Genomic DNA, 16,569 nt, shown 5'->3' with positions numbered 1-16,569 from the left:
TGACTAAAACACCAAAAGCAATGGCAACAAAACCAAAATTTACAAAGGAGATCTAATTAAACTAAAGAGCTTCTGCACAGCAAAAGGAACTATCATCAGAGTGAACAGGCAACCTACAGAATGGTAGAAAATTTTTGCAATCTACTCATCTGACAAAGGGCTAATATCCAGAATCTACAAGGAACTGAAACAAATTCATACACTGGGGTCTATTGTGGGGAGTAGGGAGGGGGGAGGGATTGCATTGGGAGTTATACCTGATGTAAATGACGAGTTGATGGGTACTGACAAGTTGATGGGTGCAGCACACCAACATGGCACAAGTATACATATGTAACAAACCTGCATGTTGTGCACATGTACCCTAGAACTTAAAGTATAATAAATAAATAAATAAAATAAAGATAAACCATTTTTCAGTAGCAAAGACAGCAATAAGAAATTAATCAATTTAGGTCAAATTACTTTTGTACTTAAAAATGTTAGTTTTAAATAAGTTACTCAGTCAGGGTCAAAGCAATCAGCACTGTTGTAAATGAAAATATGTTTGAATTAAAACAATTAGACTTGAAAAAAATTTAAGGCACACCTGTATACAGTGAAAAACATTAAAATGTAGGAAAAAAAAACAAATTTACAAGAAAAAAACAACCCCATCAAAAAGTGGGTGAAGGATATGAATGACACTTTTCAAAAGAAGCCATTTATGAGGCCAAGAAACATATGGAAAAAAACTCATCATCACTGCTTATTAGAGAAATGCAAATCAAAACCACAATGAGATACCATCTCTCGCCAGTTAGAATGGTGATCATTTAAAAAATCAGGAAAAAACAGTTGCTGGAGAGGATGTGGAAAAAATAGGAATGTTTTTTCATTATTGGTGGCAGTGTAAATTAGTTCAACCATTGTGGCAGACAATTTGGCAATTCCTCAAACATATTACTGGATATATACCCAAAGGATTATAAATCGTTCTACTATAAAGAGACATGTACATGCATGTTTATTGCAACACCATTCACAATAGCAAAGATTTAGAGCCAATCCAAATGCCCATCAATGATAGGCTGGATAAAGAAAATGTGGCACTTGTACACCATGGAATACTATTCAGCCATAAAAAAGGATGAATTCTTGTCCTTTGCAGGGACATGGATGAAGCTGGAAATCATCATTCTCAGCAAACAAACACAGGAACAGAAAACCAAACACTGCATGTTCTCACTCATAACTGGGAGATGAACAATGAGGACATGTGGGTACAGGGAGGGGAACATCACACACCAGGGCCTGTCGGGGGTCGGGGACAAGGGGAGGGAGAGAATAAGGAGAAACAGCTAAGGTAGTTGATGGGTTGACAGGTACAGCAAACCACCATGGCACATATATAACTGTGTTAACAAACCTGCACATTCTGCACATGTATCCCAGGACTTAAAAGTATAATAAAAATAAATAAATAGTGCTCACTTGGGCAGCATATATACTAAAAAATAAACAAATATTTAATTGATTTAATATATTTTTAAAATTTTGATTAAATAAAATTAATAAATTTATTAATTAAATTGCTAAGTAGATTAATAAAAGTATTGGCTACATTGATAATTAAATTAATTATAAATTACTAAAAATTTAATAATCTTAAAAATGAATTTAATAAAAATGTAATTAATAAAATTAACACATTTACATTTTATCTTAGTTTCTCTTTTTACAGTTTTGCTTACAGTTTAAGTTGTATTTTTCAAAGAATTTATTCATTTATCTCAGTTTTCAAAATTAGTGGGATAAAGTTCTTAATATTTTCTTAATATTACTTTAATTTCTGTCAAATCTAGTCTTAATTTTTCTTTCATTCTTGATATCTGCTATTTGCATCTCACTATATTTTTTTATCAGTCTAGCTGGGAATTTGTCATTTGTACATTTTCAGGAAATCACCTCTTTGCAATGCAGATTAAAAAAAATTAAGAGGAAATTTTAGACTGGGCATGGTGCTCTTGCCTGTAATCCCAGCCCTTTGGGAAGCCAAGTCAGGAGGGTCACTTGAGTCCAGGAGCTGGGGCTCAAGACCTGCTGAGGCAACATAGCCGAGACCTTGACTCTACAAAAAATTAAAAATTAGCTATGTGTGGTAGCATGTGCCTATAGTACAGTTCCAGCTACTTGGGAGCCTGAGGTGGGAGGAGTACTTTTGCCTAGGATGTCGAGGTTGTAGTTATCTGTGATCTCACCACTGCACTCCAGCCTGGGAGTAGGAGCTGACCCACCCATGCCAATGACAGACTTCCAGAGCTGCACTTTTCACCATGAGTCTAACCAAACTGACAACAGTAACCATTCAGTCTGAAATCTTTATGATGAGCTGGTACTATTGAGAGGTGAAGTAGGTGGGGTTTCTGGGTAGGCTGGGGACTTGGAGAACTTTTCTGCCTAGCGGAAGGATTGTAAATGCACCAATCAGCACTCTGTAAAAACAGACCAATCAGCACGCTGTAAAAACAGACCAATCAGCACTCTGTAAAATGGACCAATCAGCAGGATGTGGGTGGGGCCACATCAGGGAATAAAAGCAGGCTACCCGCATCGCAGCTGCAACCTGTTGAGGTCTAGTTCCCGTGGGAGGTTTGCTCATTTGCTGGCGATAAATTGCTGCTTACTTTCTGGGTTTGCACTGTCTTTATGAGCTGTAACATTCACTGAGAAGATCTGCATCTTAACTCCTGAAGCCAGAGAGACCACGAACGCACCAGGAGGAGGAAACGACTCCATACGCGCTGCCTTTAAGAGCTGTGACACTCAGTGTGAAGGTCTGGGGCTCCACTCCTGAAGTCAGGAAGACCACGAACCCACCAGAAGGAAGAAACTCTGGACACATCTGAACATCTGAAGGAACAAACTCCGGACGCACCAACTTTACAAATTGTAACACTCAGTGCAAGGGTCTGCAGCTTCATTCTTGAAGTCAGCGAGACCAAGAACCCACTGGAAGGAACCAATTCCGGACACACTATGGTGGGTGATGTTGCCTATGTTGAGTAAAGTAACCTTGATAATTCTATTACAAGGTAGTTATTCTTCGTTTCCCTGTTTTGTAGAGTAATGAACTGAAGAATCATAATTGATTCAATTGACTGTGATAACTCACATGGAGGAATCATTTTAAAATTCATGTTTGTGTGATTTCAAAGCCCACAGCGTTCTAGCTACCATATTGCATAGTTAAATTTATCTGATTACCAGTCAAATATTTTCAATTCTTGGATAGAAATTTTCCAGTTATTTTAAGAATGTGTTTATTACTGTGATAAATTCCAAATCTCAGAGAAAAAATTGATAATATATAACTCAGGGCGGGCTCACTGTGTACATTTTTTTTTTTTTGAAATGGAGTCTCGCTCTGTCGCCCAGGCTGGAGTGAGTGGCGCGATCTTGGCTCACTGCAAGCTCCGCCTCCCGGGTTCATGCCATTCTCCTGCTTCAGTCTCCGGGTAGCTGGGACTACAGGCGCCGCCACCACCCCCGACTAATTTTTTGAATTTTTGGTAGAGACAGAGTTTCACCATGTCTTGATCCCCTGACCTCGTGATCCACCCGCCTCGGCCTCCCAAAGTGCTGGGATTACAGGCGTGAGACACTGTGCCTGGCTTTAATTTAATTTTTAAATTTTTAATTATCAAGTGCTTTGTCCATTTATAATAGTACGGGGAGGTGTTTAATAGGCGATAATCGTCAATTTGTTTCAGATCTCTACGTTTAAGGACAAAAAAGAAAGAGAAAATACTCGTTTTTCAGCTCAATATTCTTTTCAGCACATTGCTGCCTTTCAGCTTGAAATTATTGCTGATTTTTACTTGTATAAAAGGTTAATAGTAAGTTTACTTCTTAAAGAGTTTTCGTGTGTTAGCACATTTGATTATCCCCATATACTTGGGAGAGAGGGCATCTATTACAATCTGTGTTGTATAAAACCAGTGAGGCATAAAAATGTTAACAGATTTGCGTAAAGATGTCAAAGTGATTCAAAGAGAATCGACCGACCTCTGATGGCCAACCTGCGTGAGCCCTGCTGCGCCCGTCTGCATAAGTCATAAAGTCATAGCTTAATATCCGAATATGAGGACACTGTCAGGAGAAACGCGTTTTGAATCACAGTTACAACTCCTTTTTAAAAAAAAAAACGGAGTCTCGCTCTGTTGCCCCGGCTGGAGCACAGAGGCGCAATCACTCGGCCGGGGTATGAAGGTATTAGCCAGGATGGTCTTGATCTCCTAATCTCATGATCCACCTGCCTTAGCCTCCCAAAGTGCTGGGATTACAGGTGTGAGCCACTGCGCTTGACCCCTGTACATCTTTATAAAATTTTAATCATCTAAAAGAGTGAATTCAGTATAATAAGTACCCAGAAAAGGTCAGGTGTGGTGGCTCACGCCTGTAGTCCCAGAACTTTGGAAGGCAGGTGGATCAGGAGGTCAGGAGATCGAGACCATCCTGGCTAACACGGTGAAACCCCGTGTCTACTAAAAATACAAAACAAAAAATCAGCCAGGCGTGGTGCGGGCGCCTGAGTGTCCCAGCTACTCGGGAGGCTGAGCCAGGAGAATGGCATGAACCAGGGAGGCAGAGCTTGCACTGAGCCGAGATCCGGCCACTGCACTCCAGCCTGGGCGGCAGAGCGAGACTCTGTGTCAAAAAAAAAAAAAAAAAAAAAAACCTAGAAAAGCAATACATTAATTAAACATTATAAAACTATAATGTTTTCTCAAAAACTGAAGTGTTTAATGATAAGACTCTGGATTTTGCCATCTATTGCTTACTGATTGTGTATGGCTTGAACAACGCATATGGTTCCCAAGTTTTTGAGAGCATATAAGAAAAAATAGCATAAGAAGGAATAAATGCCGAGCAAATAGCTCTCAATAAATATAATTTCCACAATTTTATGGATGAGATTTTCCACAAAACTACCTTCCTTCTGCAATTTATATAGAAAAATAAATCTTGAATTAATTGCCCTCTGTCTTCTTTCTGAATTCACTTCTGGAACAATTTTGATCTACTCCTCTGGTGTCTGTGTCTCTGGAGACCAAGTGATTGGAGCCTCCCAGAAAACTGCCAGGCAGTGAAGTACAGCCAGGATAAGGAGAGGAGCAGAGAAGAGAACAATTTAAGCTGAAACTCTATGAATACGTTGTGGAGAATACTGCCATGATTAAAACTCACTGAGTATAAAAACATCTTTGGAAATAAACAGGAAAAGACTGAAGGCAAACCAAAAGAGAAAGAAGAGAAAGAGAAAAAGTGAAAGGAAATGAGTAAGATATTTACAAGGGAAAATCTCGTTTTGGGGAAGAGCTGGATTTAAATTATATTCTAATTAAGAAAATGTGGTGAAGTTGAAATTTAAAATTCCTGCTTTCCATGTGTTCTTTTCCTGTTTTGGTATATATATATATATATATATATTATATATATATATATCTCCATTTATAACTAATATATTTGAAAATATTAATATATCACTACTTTTTTTATCGTTCTACTAATGAAACTTCCCTCCTGTCAGAAATTGCTAATGGGTATTTTTAAATATACTCTACAAATTGGAAAGTGTGTTACTGTATACAGTAGCCAGAGAAAACTAGTATAAAATATTTTCTTTCTTACAAAAAATATTCTGGTTCACTAAGAACAGTTAACTTCAGATCTATTCTTTTTTCTTAATGACTCGCTCATTAAACAACTATCTGTTGAGTGTTTACTACAATGTAGTATTGTTGTAGTTACTGGAGACAGCTGGTAAGGTAATTCTAACTTATTGTCCAGTAAAACTGGCTCCTACTGTTCTTTATGAGTATTTCAGTATTCTTGAACAATTTCACATTATCTGGTACAAAAATATCCATTAGCTTAGACATAAATATATATATGTATAAATATATGTATTTAAATGTAAAGAGATATTTTATTATTTCTGTATAACATCCTTGTCTGAATATGTCTCAAAGTCATGGACTAGGCAATCAGCCATATATCCTTCCATGGTTGTCCTAATATCGAAATGGAAATTTATTATAATTTATAATGTTATATTTTAAAATATAAGAAAATATTTTGAAAATCCATGAAAATATTTTGAAAATCCATATGTATCAGTACTAATTAATCCTAATTTACACAGGGAATGACTGACCTCCAAGTTTTAATTGATTTCATTTTTTATTCAAAGCCCTGTAATTAAAAATACATATTTCTATGGCCTGTATTTCAATTTTTGTAACTCATTTTCTTAATACAAAAAATTCATTTAGGCATTCAATAAATCAGTATTTTATTAAAAAGAGTTATTCCAGCAAACCCTAAGCTTATTAGAAATTCTGTTTTATCCAGATGTCTATTTACTGAATTATAAGGGACATTTAATTTCCAATCTAACACTTTGGGCATATTTTTATATCAAAATTATCCCAAAAGTATGGATGAGAAAACAGGAAGCAGAGCACGGGGGAGGAGAACAAAGTAGGTAAGAATTCTGAGAAGGAAAATACTTCTGGTGGTAAATGAGCACCCAGGAGTGTCTGTTGAGGCAATGACAGTGATGCGATTGCATTAACCATCATGGGCTGTCTTGCTGTAACCTGTACTGTAAAGATGCTCATGTTTTATGTCAGTGAGAAAAAAGCATCTATTAAAAATGATCTGCTGGGTTTTTGTAGTTGCTGCTTTTGTTGCGATGATGGTGATGGTAATTAATTTGTGCACACTATCATTTTTGAAAAATGACTTAATTTTTAAATGAAATGGAACCATAAAACTTGCAGATTTAAGGAAAAGTTGGATTTTCTGAAAACATAGCTGTGTTTATTTCGAAAGCAAATAAGATTAAAATAAATCATATTCACTATCTTGATTGTGGTGGTTTCACAGCCTTATAAATAGATGAAAATGTATCAAATGATATACTTTACATATGGTTTCTTGTATGTCAGTTCTGTCTCAATAAAGCTATTATAGGCACACTGGGGCCTCACCTCAACATAAAACTGTTCTGAGGTCTTGTCCTTTGAAAAAGCCCTTTGGTGACTTTCAAAATATAACAATAATCTGACCAGTCACTCAGTTACAAAGATCCCTTGACCAGCTTTATACTGAACTATACAACATGATAGTTTTATAATGAGGTTGTAATGAATGAACAAATGCTCATGGTAGTTTGAGTACTGTTTTATACCATATAAATGTCTCTTGAGTAAGACAGGAATTGTAAAGCTTTTATGAGTTCATGCTCATTCAAATAAAGTATAGTCAGCTTGATGATGTAAAGTCAGATTAGTCAATGTGCAGATTAATAACAGCAAGATAGTAAAATTATTTCATTTGTGAAAGTCACTTGAATTCTAAAAAGTCAGTGAAAATTACTTTCAAAAGGTCTCTAATTGGCTGGGAATTAAACAACAATGGATAATATATTATGTCACAAAATGAGAATAATTCTTGAGATAATCAACTTGATTAACATTGAACTACAGGAAACCTCATTAGTTTTCTGAGTTTTGTGGAGGAAGAGTAAAAAAATGAAGCTTAATGTATCACTTCAGTTATTAGGAAACTATTAAATTTACATACAGTATCTCTTATAGAAGCTGGAAATATAAAAAATACATACTTTCAAGGACCATAACTCTTTATTTACAGGTTATAGATCCCAGAACCTACATGCCTTGTCTTAAAATAGTTTACGTATAGAATTTATGCCTTACATGAATGTAGAAAATGACTTGAGAGATTATGCTAATGTGACTGATAATTTGATAATTTACCATTGATATAAATATTAGATTTAACCAAATGAAATTGCCATTATGGTATGTTCAGCATCCTTGGTCTATATCTGTAATTTCGTATAGCTGCTTGTGATATTTGAGGATGAGTTTTAGGCCACTGAGTTTAATGACACAGTGTGACCTGTTAATGGAGAATATGACTTAGCTACACTAAAGAAAAAGACCAAATAATAACAATCAGAAAAGGCAGACATTACAGCTATTGCCGCATAAATAAAAGAGATCATAATAGATGACTCTGAAAAAGTATATGACAACAAATGGATAAGCTATAAGAAATGAGAAAATTTCTAGTGTCTTATAACCTACCACAACTAAATCATGAAGAAATAAAAAACCTGAACAGATCTATAACTAGTAAAGAGATTAAACCAGTAATCAGAATCATTCCAGGACCAGCTTGGCATCACTGGAGAATTCTATCAAACATGTAAAGAAGAGCTAACACTAATCCTGCTCAAACTCTTCCAAAAAATTTATGTCAAATGAACACTTCCAAACTTGCTCTATGAAGCCAGCCTCACCCAATACCAAAATCAAAGAAATATTCTCCAAGCAAAGAAAATTACAAACCATTATCCCTAATAAATATTGATCCAAAAGTAATCCTAAAAAAAATAGCAAAGTTAATTCAATAACACTTAAAAAGAATGATGCATCATGACCAAGTGGTGTTTATTCCTGGAATGCAAGATTGTTTCAAAATATGAAAATCAACCAATGAGATACATTGCATTAACAGAATAAAGATAACAAAGCAAATTATCATCTCACTTGAAGCAAAAACAATTTGACAAGATTCAACACTGTTTCATGATTAAACACTGAGCAAATTAGGATTTCAAGGAAACTACTTCATCATAATAAAAACCATATATGAAAAATGCACAATCTGTATCATATGCAATGCTTACCAACTAAAACCTTTTCCTACAACTAAAGGTGCCCACTCCTGCCACTTCTATTCAACATAGTGCTGGAAGTGCTAAGCAGAACAATAAGGCGAGAAATAGAATAAAAGTCATTGAGATAGGAAAGAAAGGAGTAAAATTATCTGTTTGCAGGTGGCATATCTTATATACAGAAAATCCTAAAGACAACAACAAAGCCTTTTAGAACTAATTAATACAACCAAGTGGCATGATGCAAAGAGAAGTTTAAAGCAATAAACATCTACAGAAAAAATTTAGCTGTGTTTCTATACACTGATAATAAATAATGTGGGAAGAAAAGAAGCAATCCCATTTACAATAGCATTAAATAATAAAATACTAAGGAATAACATAATCAAGGAAGCAAGAAAAATTTCAGCCCCCAAAACTATGAAATGTTGTTGAAAGAAATTAAACAAGACCCATATAAATGGGGAGACATCCTATTTTCATAACCTGGAAGAAATAATATTGCTAAAATATAGTAAGCCAAATGATGTACAGATTTATTACAATCTTTATCAAAATTAAAATGAATTTTTTTCCCCAGGCACATGGCTCATTCCTGTAATCCTAGCACTTTGGGAGGCCAAGGTGGGCAGACCAGCTGAGGCCAGGAGTTTGAGACCAGCCTGACCAACATGGTGAAACCCTCTCTAAAAAAACAAACAACAACAAAAACAAAAATTAGCCAGGCGTAGTGGTGCGTGCCTGTAATCCTAGATACCTGGGAAGTTGAGGCAGGAGAACTCTGGAATCTGAGAGGCAGAGGCTGCAGTGAGCTGAGATTGCACCATTGCACTCTAGCATAGGTGACAAAGTGAGACTCCACCTCAAAAAAAAAAAAAGACATTTTTTTCAGGACTGAAAAATCCTAAAATTCATGTGAAATCAAAAAGGACCCTAAATAGCCAATCTTGATAAATAAAAATAAAGCTTTAAACAGCAAAATTTCTGTTTGCAAAACATATTGCAAAGCTGCAATAATTAAAACACTATGATACTGGCATAAAGACAGACATACAGAGCAATGAATACAGTAGAGAACCAAGAAACAAACCCTCACTATAAGGTCAGATGATCTTAAACAATGGTAACAAGGCTATACAACAGGAATAATATTTTCAAAAAATTGTTATGGGATAGCTACGTATCTACAAACAAAAGAATTAAGTTGGACCCTTCCCTTACACCATATGCAAAAATTACTGAAAAAAATCAAAGAAAACTAATGAAGAAAAAAGAGAAAAGACCCAAATAAATAAAATTACAAACAAAAAGAGACATAGCAAGTAATACCACAGGAATACATAGGATTATTAGAGAGTATAATGAACAACTATATCCCAACAAATTGGAAACCTAAAGGAAATGGATAAATTCTTGGACACGTGCAATCTATCAAGATTGAACCAGGAAGAAATGGAACACTTGAACAGACCAATAATGAGTAACAAGATTGAATCAGTACTAAAATGTCTACCAACAAAGAAAAGCTTAGTAACATATGTCTTTAGTCTTACATTTTACCAAAATAGTAAAGAAGAAATAATGCCAATTCTTCTTGAACTATTCCAAAAAAGTGAAGAGATAATTCTTTCTAACTCATTCTATGAGGTCATCATTACCCCACTGATTCCAAAATCAGACAGGTACTCAGCAGAAAAAGAAAACCACAAGCGAATACCCCAGTGAACAAAGAGATGAAAATACTCAACAAAATACTGGTAAACCAAATATTACATCAAATCAAAAAATAATACATGATGATCAAGTAATGTTTATCCCAGGAATGCAAAGATACTTTATCATACATAAATCAATAAATGTGTTATATCACATCATTAGAATAAAGGACAAAACCATATGATAATCTCGGTAGACATAGAAAAAACATTTGGTAAAATTTAGTGTTCCTTGAAGATAAAAACACTAAAAACATTAGGCATAGAATGAACATAGCTCAACATAATAAAGGCCATGTATGACAAACCCACAGCTAACATTATACTGAATGGGGCAGTGCGGAAAGCCTTTCCTCCACAACTGGAAAAAGAGAAGTATGCCCACTTTTATCACACTTATTCAAAAATAGTACTGAAAATCCTAGTTGGAGCAACCAGGCAAGAGAAAGTAATAAAAAGCATTCAAGTAGGAAAAGAGCAAGTCAAATTGTCTGTTTTTTTCAGACGACATAGTCTTAGATATGGGAAAACCTAAAGATTCTTCCAAAAAACTCTTAGTATGGGTAAACAATTTTAGTAAATTTGCTGGATTCAAAATCAGCATACAAAAATCAGTATCTTTTTTATACATCAATAACAAACTAGCTGAAAAGGAAATCAAGAAGATAATCTCATTAAAATAACTACAAAAAATAAAATGGAATACCTAGGAATAAATCTAGCTGAGGAGGTGAACTACTTCTACAATAAAAACTGCAAAACATTGATGAAGGCAAATAAAAAGGACACAAACAAATGGAAAGATATCCCATGCTCAGGTATCAGAACAATTAAGATTATTAAAATAGCTACATTACAAAAGGAGATCTGCATATATATTGCAATCCTCATCTAAATACCAAAATCATTCTTCACAGAAAAAAAATCTAAAATTTGTATGAAACCAAAAAAGACCCCAAATAACCAAAACAATACCAAGCAAAAAGAACAAAGCTGGAGCATAACACTACCTTGACTTTAAAATATACTACAAAGCTATAGTAATCAAAACAGCATGGCATTAGTATAAAGCCAAACACAACATAATAAAGAACACAGAAATAAATCCAATCCACTTATTTATAGCAAAATTACTTTTAACAAAGTACCAAGAACATTCATTGAGGAAAGGACAGTTGTTTCAGTAAGTGGTGCTGAGAAAACTGGATATCCATATGCAGAAAAATGAAAACTAGATTCTTAGCTCTCACCAAATACAAAAGAAAAAATAAAATCAAAATCGATAAAAGACTTGAACATAACATCTGAAACTGTAAAACTACTAGAAGCAAGCATGGGGGAAATGCTTCAGGACATTGGTCTAGGCAAAGATTTTTATAGCTAAGACTTGAAAAAAACAGTCACCAAAACAAAAAAATAGGCAAATGCAACTATATTAAACTAAATCCTGCTGTACATGAAAGAAACAATCAACAGAGGGAAGAGACAACCTGTGGAATGGGAGAAAATATTTGCAAACTATTCATCTGACCAGGGACTAATATCCAAAATGTAAAAGGAACATGAATAACTCAATGGGAAAAAAATAGTAATAACATTAAAAAGTGGGCAAAAGATCTGAACAGATATTTCTCAAAAGGAGACATATAAATGGTCAACAAGTATATGATAAAATGCTGAATGCCACTAATCACCAAGGAAATGCAAATCAAAACTACAACGAGATATCATCTCACTCCAGTTAGAACAGCTATTTTCAGGCCAGGCGCAGTGGCTCACGTCTGTAATCCCAGCACTTTGGGAGGCTGAGGCAGGAGAATTACTTTAGGTCGGGAGTGAGAGACTAGCCTGACCAACAGGGAGAAGTCCTGTCTCTACTAAATATACAAAATTAGCCAGGTGTGGTGATGCATGCCTGTAATCCAAGCTACTAGGGAGGCTGAGGCAAGAGAATTGCTTGAACTTGGGAGGCAGAGGTTGCAGTGAGCTGAGATGGTGCTATTGCACTCCAGCCTGGGCAATAAGCAACGTCTCTAAAACAAAAAGAACAGCTATTTTCAAGACAAAAAAAAAAAATTGCTTGTGAGGATACAAAGAAAGGAGAACTCTGAAACATTATTAATGGCAAAGTAATTTAGTACAGCTATTGTAGAAAAAAATATGGAAGTTTCTCAAAAAACTAAAAATAGACCTACTTTATGATCCAGCAATCACACTACTGAACATTTATCCCAGAGAAAAGAAATCAGTGTATCAAAGGGATAACTGCATCCTCAGGTTTACTGAAGTGCTATTCACAATAGCAAAGATAAGGAATCAAGTTAAGTGTCTATCAATGAATGCATAGATAAAGAAAATGTGGTATATATAAACAATGCAATAGTATTTAGCCATAAAAAAGAATGAAATCCAGTCATTTGCAGCAACAGGGATGGAACTGGAGAATAGTGTGTTAAGTGAACAAAGCCAGGTACAGAAGGACAAATATTACATGTTTGTACACACATGCAGAAGTTAAAAACGTTGATCACATGGAAGTAGAGAGTAGAATGATAGTTACCACAGGCTGCGAAATGGAGTGTGTGTTTGGAGTAGGGGGCAAAGAAAGGGGTTTGGATAAAGGGTAAAAACATACAATTAAATAGAAGAAAAAAGTTCTTGTGTGAGATAGCTTAGGGTGACTATAGTTAACAATAATTTACTGTATATTTAAAAATAGCTAGAAGAGATATGAAATGTTTCCAGCAAAAATAAATGATAAATGTTCATAGTGGTGGATATTGTAAATACTCTGATTTAATTGTTGCACGTTGTATGCATGTATCAAAAGGTCACTTGTACTCCATAAATCTACAGTTATTATGTGTCAATAAAAATTAGTAAGTAATTTTTAAGCAAATAACCAGTGTTGGTAAAGAATGTGGAGAAACTGAAACACTTGGGTATTGTGGGTAGGAAAGTAACATTGTGCAACTCTATGGACATGAGTATGGCAATTTAAAAAATTAATCCCAGTGTTAAGTGTATCTCCACAAAAATTGAAAAAAGTTCTCAAAGAGATATTCGCACATCCATGTCCACTGCAGCAATAATTGCAATAGTCAAAAAGTAGAAGCAACATGAATGCCCTTCAAGACGTGAATGAATAAAGAAACTATAAAATATACATACAAGGAGTACTATTCAGTTTTAAAGGAAGGAAATTTTGCCATATTGACAACTTGGAGGAGTCTTGAGGATATTATGCTAAGTAAATTAAGTCGGTCACCAAAAGACAAATGCATCATTTCACTTATTTGAGGTGTCTAAAGTAGTCAAGCTCATAGAAACAGAAGGCAGAATGATGGTCATCAGAATCTGAAACAGGGGTATCCAATCTTTTGGTTCCCCTGGGCAACACTGAAAGAAGAATCGTCTTGGTCCACAAATAAACTAACACTAACAATAGCAGATGAGCTTTAAAAAAAAGGTCCATGAATAAATAATAAATCCCATAATGTTTTAAGAAAGTTTACGAATTTGTGTTGGGCTGCATTCAAAGCCATCCTGGGCTGCACAGGTTGGACAAGCTTGGTCTAAAGGGAAGACACAGGGAGTTATGGATCTAGAGTTCCCATTTTGCAAGATGAAAAGTTATGCAGATACTTTGCACATTAGTGTGCATATGGTTAACACTACTGTAGGCTTAAAAATAGTTGACATGATAAATCTTATGTGTTGTGTTTTTAACAACACTTTAAAAATGCCACAATACCTCCATAAGTAATAACGTGTTATGCTGGCATCTCAATAAAAAACTAAATGGAATAGAATACTACCTTCATGAGTAGATTCAGCTACAGTCAGAAATCCGGTGTATTACAGTGATTTATCAGTCATAGGGACAAAATGTAATCTTCATAATAATTGGAGATGGACAACTAGACAGCCATTTGGAAAGGGTAAATTTAGATCCAATCACCACCCTGTATATAACCCCCAAGGGAATAAGAGTCCTAAATTTAGATGATTAGGTACAAAAATCCTACAAGAAAACATGTGAAAATATTTTTATCATCTAGCTACAAAACATGACTTTCTAACTATGGTAATAAATCCAGCTGCAATAAAATATAAGATTAATTAATTAATAGCCATAAATATAAGAAGTTACATGGCTAAAACAATGTAAGTAACGTCAAAAGACAAATGATACTCTGGGGAAGATATCTGCAAGATATATCACAGATTAAAGGCTAACACCCCTCACTTATTTTTTAAAAAGCTTTTTTAAAATTTAGGAGGCAAACTAGCAAAAATGTTATAGAAATTTTAAAATTTGAAATTTTATATAAGAATGGACAAAAATATAATTTTCAAACAGGTATTAAAGACCCTTTATATGTATATAAAAATATACCCAACTTCACTCATAATAACAAAAATGCAAATTAAAATAATACTCAGGTACCGTTTTTTACCTATCTCTGATCAGATTGACACAAATTGAAAAGCTTAACAATACGCTCTGTGTTGAGAATGTGGAAAGCCACTCTCAACATTGCTGCTGGAAACGCAAAGTGGAATTCCTGTGGCGGGGAATTCGCATCTGTACAACAAAATTATATATGCATTTACCCTTCCACTTAGACATCTCACACTTAAGAACTGATTCCACAGGTAAACCTCCAAATGCACATACTCAATGTTAGTCATTGCAGTATTATTTGTAATTGGAAATGTATTGGAAACTACCAGAATACCTAACCATGGGAGATTCATTATATCTACTTCGGCACACACATACAAGAGAACACTGTGCATCTGTTAAAAAGGATGAGGAAGTTTTCAATGAATTGACAGGGAGTTCTTTGTAGGAGATATTACCAGATGAAAAAATCAAAACATAAAAGAATACTGTATCAAATATGCTAACTTTTGTGTGACAAAGAGGAAAACATGCGTATATCTGCTTATTGCTACAAAAAGAAGCAGACAAATCAGAAAACGATGAAGTTGTTTAAAGAGTTGGAGAGGAGTATGAATGGGAAAGGACAGGGTTGGGTTGGGCCTTCTGTGAGTATACGTTTTTGTGCATTTTGACTTTGGATAGTGTCTTGGTCTATTTTGCGTTGCTGTAACAGAATAGCTGGAACTGAGTAATCTATAAACAATGAAAGGCTTATTTGGCACATGATTTTGGTGGCTGGAAAATCCCGGATGGGGCAACTGCATCTGTTGAGGACCTCGGGCTGCTTTCACTTATGGTGGAAAGTGGAAGGGGAGCCAGTACATACAAAGAGATTGCATGGTGACAAAGGAAACTGGACAGTGAAACCAAGAAAACCAGCCTTTTTTTTTTTAAACAGTCTCCTCTCTGGGAACCTAATCCCTGTTCTTAGGAGAGCTCACTCACCCCAGTGGAAGGAGATTAATCTATGCCCTACCTTGGAACACTGCCATATCAGGGATCACATTTCAACATGAGTTTTGGTGAGGATAAACCATATTCACACCACAGCAGATAGCATTTTAATACAGGATTAAGAAAATGTGGCACATATACACCATGGAATATTATGCAGCCATAAAAAAGGATGAGTTTGCGTCCTTTGTAGGGACATGGATGCAGCTGGAAACCATTATTCTTAGCAAACTATCACAAGAACAGAAAACCAAACACCGCATGTTCTCACTCATAGGTGGGAACTGAACAATGAGATCACTTGGACTCGGGAAGGGGAACATCACACATTGGGGCCTATCATGGGGAGGGGGAGGGGGGAGGGATTGTATTGGGAGTTATACCTGATATAAATGACGAATTGATGGGTGCTGATGAGTTGATGGGGGCAGCACACCAACATGGCACAAGTATACATATGTAACAAACCTGCACGTTGTGCACATGTACCCTAGAACTTAAAAGTATAATAATAAAATATATATATATATTTAAAACAATCAAAATAAGAAAGGAATGAAAGAAAACTCTAAAATATAAGTAAACTTTTAAAAATTAACTTGACTTTATTTCAAAAGACTATCACAAGCATCCTGAAGGAGAAAGGCAGAGAGATACATGGCCACATATCTCAGAGAAAATTAATCCTATTAACTTAT

The sequence above is a fragment of the Trachypithecus francoisi genome, unplaced genomic scaffold, assembly GCF_009764315.1.
Source record: "Trachypithecus francoisi isolate TF-2019V2 unplaced genomic scaffold, Tfra_2.0 Lachesis_group1, whole genome shotgun sequence".
NCBI lineage: Eukaryota > Metazoa > Chordata > Mammalia > Primates > Cercopithecidae > Trachypithecus > Trachypithecus francoisi.
Note: the sequence above shows the minus strand (reverse complement) of the source record.